This window comes from Arachis hypogaea, chromosome 19 (genome assembly GCF_003086295.3).
Source record: "Arachis hypogaea cultivar Tifrunner chromosome 19, arahy.Tifrunner.gnm2.J5K5, whole genome shotgun sequence".
Lineage (NCBI taxonomy): Eukaryota > Viridiplantae > Streptophyta > Magnoliopsida > Fabales > Fabaceae > Arachis > Arachis hypogaea.
Window position 1 is genome coordinate 72,457,735 of NC_092054.1, and position 4,318 is coordinate 72,462,052.

The window sequence follows — 4,318 nt, forward strand, 5'->3', positions numbered from 1 at the left end:
TAATTAAGCTAAGTTCAAGAATAAATTCGAAACTCATGTACTTCTTGTTCTTTTGAATTAAAACATTTTTCATTTAAGAGAGGTGATGGATTCATAGGACATTTATAACTTTAAGACAAAGTTACTAACTACTAATGATCATGTAATGAAGACACAAACATAGATAAGCACATAACATAGAAAACGAAAAACAGAAGAAATAAGAACAAGGAATGAATCCACCTTAGTGATGGTGGCGTTTCCTTCTTGAGGAACCAATGATGTCCTTGAGCTCTTCTATGTCTCTTCCTTGTCTTTGTTGCTCCTCCCTCATTGCTTTTTGATCTTCTCTTATTTCATGAAGCATGATGGAGTGCTCTTGATGTTCCACCCTTAGTTGTCCCATATTGGAACTCAATTCTCCTAGGGAGGTGTTGATTTGCTCCCAATAGTTTTGTGGAGGAAAGTGCATTTGAGGCATCTCCGGGATCTCATGGTGATGAGCTTCATACGCCTCTTGAGCTCCATGAGTGAGCTCTCTTGCTTGCTCCATCTTTTTCTTAGTGATGGGCTTGTCCTCTTTGATTAGGATATCTCCCTCTATGTCAATCCCAGCCGAATTGCATAGGTGGCAAATGAGGTGAGGAAAGGCTAACCTTGCCATGGTGGAGGACTTGTTAGCCACCTTGTAGAGTTCTTGAGGTATAATCTCATGAACTTCCACCTCTTCTCCAATCATGATGCTATGGATCATGATGGCCCGGTCTATAGTAACTTCAGACCGATTGCTAGTGGGAATGATTGAGCATTGAATGAACTCCAACCATCCTCTAGCTACAGGCTTGAGGTCCAATCTTCTTAGTTGAACCGGCTTGCCTTTGGAGTCAACCTTCCATTGAGCTCCTTCTACACATATGTCCATAAGGACTTGGTCCAACCTTTGATCAAAGTTGACTCTCCTTGTGTAGGGGCGTGCGTTCTCTTCCATGTTTGGCAAGTTGAATGCCAACCTCACATTTTTCGGACTAAAATCAAAGTATTTCCCCCGAACCATTGTAACATAGTTCTTTGGATCCGGGTTCTTACTTTGATCATGGTTCTTTGTGTTCCATGCATTGGCATAGAACTCTTGAACCATTAGGATGCCGACTTGTTGGATGGGATTTGTTAGAACTTCCCAACCTCTTCTTTGAATTTCATGTCGGATCTCCGGATACTCATTTCTTTTGAGTTTGAAAGGGACCTCAGGGATCATCTTCTTCTTGGCCACAACATCATAGAAGTGGTCTTGATGGGCTTTGGAGATGAACCTTTGCATCTCCCATAACTCGGATGTGGAAGCTTTTGTCTTCCCTTTCCCCTTTCTAGAGGATTCTCCGGTCTTAGGTGCCATCAATGGTAATGGAAAAACAAAAAGCTTATGCTTTTACCACACCAAACTTAGAGTTTTGCTCTCCCTCGAGCAATAAAAGAAAGAATAGATGAAGAAGAAGAAGAAGAAATGGAGGAGAGGGAGAGTGGGAAGTATTTTCGGCCAAGAAGGGTGTAGAGGGGTGTGTTGTGTGAATTTGATGAAGAATGGAGGGCTTTATATAGGGAAGGGAGGGGGGAAAGGTTTCGGCCATATGGGTGGTTTGGGTGGGAGAGAGATGTTGAATTTTGAAGGTAGTGGGTGTATGGATGTGAGTGGTAAATGGAAAACAGAAGGGATGATCATGAATGGGAAGAGAGATGATGAGGTAGGTGGGGATCCTGTGGGGTCCACAGATCCTGAGATGATCCTGTGGGGTCCACAGATCCTGAGATGATCCTGTGGGGTCCACAGATCCTGACGTGTCAAGGCATTTACATCCCTGCACCAATTTAGGCATGTAAAATGCCCTTGTACACAACTCTGGGCGTTCAGCGCCAGGTTGGTGGCCATTTTGGGCGTTCAACGCCCATTTGTGTGCCATTTATGGCGTTGAACGCTAGAACCATGCCTGTTCTGGCGTTCAGCGCCCAGAAGCTGCCCATTTTGGGCATTCAGCGCCAGAACCATGCTTTGTTCTGGCGTTGAACGCCAGGCAGATGCTCCTCCAGGGTGTGATTTTTCTTCTGCTATTTTTGACTCCGTTTTCAATTTTTATATTTATTTTGTGACTCCACATGATCATGAACCTATAAAGACATATAACTAAGAAAAATATAGTTAGATAAATAAAAATTGGGTTGCCTCCCAACAAGCGCTTCTTTAATGTCAATAGCTTGACAGTGGGCTCTCATGGAGCCTCACAGATGTGCAGAGCTTTGTTGAGACTCTCCAACACCAAACTTAGAGTTTGGATATGGGAGTTCAACACCAAACTTAGAGTTTGGTTGTGGCCTCCCAACACCAAACTTAGAGTTTGACTGTGGGGGCTCTGGTTGACTCTGCTTTGAGAGAAGCTTTTTCTGCTTCCTCTCCATGGTTGCAGAGGGAGATCCTTGAGTTTTAAACACAAGGGAGTCCTCATTCCATTGAAGGACTATTTCACCTCTGTCAACATCAATCACAGCTCTTGCTGTGGCCAGAAAAGGTCTTCCTAGGATGATGGATTCATCCTCTTCCTTTCCAGTATCCAGGACTATGAAATCAACAGGGATGTAAAGGCCTTCAACCTTTACTAATACGTCCTCTACTTGTCCATATGCCTGTTTTCTTGAATTGTCTGCCATCTCTAATGAGATTTTAGCAGCTTGCACCCTATAGATTCCCAGTTTCTCTATTACAGAGAGGGGCATGAGGTTTATCCATGAACCAAGGTCACACAGAGCCTTAAAGATCATGGTGCCTATAGTACAAGGTATTATGAACTTTCTAGGATCCTGTCTCTTCTGAGGCAATGTCAGTTGATCCAGATCACTTAGTTCATTGATGAACAAGGGAGGTTCAACTTCCCAAGTATCAATGCCAAATAATTTGGCATTCAGCTTCATGATTGCACCAAGAAACTTGGCAGTTTGCTCTTCAGTAACATCCTCATTTTCTTCAGAAGAGGAATACTCATCAGAGCTCATGAAGGGCATAAGGAGGTTCAATGGAATCTCTATGGTCTCTAGATGAGCCTCAGAGTCCTTTGGTTCCTCAGAGGGAAACTCCTTATTGATCACTGGACGTCCCAGGAGGTCTTCCTCCATGGGATTTGCGTCCTCCACTCCCCTTGTAGGTTCGGCCATGGTGCTTATGTCAATGGCCTTGCACTCTCCTTTTGGGTTCTCTTCTGTATTGCTTGGGAGAGTACTGGGAGGGATTTCAGTGATCCTTTTACTCAGCTGGCCCACTTGTGCTTCCAAATTTCTAATGGAAGATCTTGTTTCATTCATGAAACTTACAGTAGCCTTATACAAGATCAGAGACTAAGTTTGCCAAATTAGAAGTATTTTGTTCAGAGTTCTCTATCTGTTGCTGAGTGGATGATGGAAAAGGTTTATTATTGCTAAACCTGTTTCTTCCACCATTATTAAAGCCTTGTTGAGGCTTTTGATCCTTCCATGAGAAATTTGGATGATTTCTCCATGATGAGTTATAGGTGTTTCCATAAGGTTCACCTAAATAATTTACCTCTGCTATTGCAGGGTTCTCAGGATCATAAGCTTCTTCTTCAGGAGAAGCCTCTTGAGTGCTGTTGGATGCAGCTTGCATTCCATTCAGACTCTGAGAAATCATATTGATTTGTTGAGTCAATATTTTGTTCTGAGCCAATATGGCATTCAGAGTATCAACTTCAAGAACTCTCTTCTTCATAGGCGTCCCATTACTCACAGGATTCCTTTCAGAAGTGTACATGAACTGGTTATTAGCAACCATGTCAATGAGTTCTTGAGCTTCTGCAGGTATTTTCTTTAGGTGAATGGATCCACCTGCAGAAGTGTCCAGTGACATCTTTGATAGCTCAGATAAACCATCATAGAATATATCTAGGATGGTCCATTCTGAAAGCATGTCAGAAGGACACTTTTTGGTCAACTGTTTGTATCTTTCCCAAGCTTCATAGAGGGATTCACCTTCTTTCTGTCTGAAGGTTTGAACATCAGCTCTAAGCTTGCTCAGCTTTTGAGGAGGAAAGTACTTGGCTAAGAAAGCCGTGACCAGCTTATCCCAAGAGTTCAGGCTGTCTTTGGGTTGAGAATCCAACCATAATCTAGCTCTGTCTCTTACAGCAAAAGGGAAAAGCATGAGCCTATAGACTTCAGGATCTACTCCATTAGTCTTAACAGTATCACATATCTGCAAGAATTCAGTTAAGAACTGAAAAGGATCTTCAGATGGAAGTCCATGAAACTTGCAGTTCTGCTGCATCAGAGAAACTAATTGAGG

General features: G+C 42.8%; 1 non-coding gene across 1 annotated transcript; it reads left to right on the forward strand.

The window, feature by feature from the left end:
- Positions 1 to 3,937: 3,937 nt before the first annotated feature.
- On the forward strand, positions 3,938 to 4,045 carry LOC112780711 (small nucleolar RNA R71). The gene has a single exon (XR_003191528.1). It is a non-coding gene; the product is annotated as a small nucleolar RNA R71 (small nucleolar RNA).
- The last annotated feature ends 273 nt before the right edge of the window (positions 4,046 to 4,318 follow it).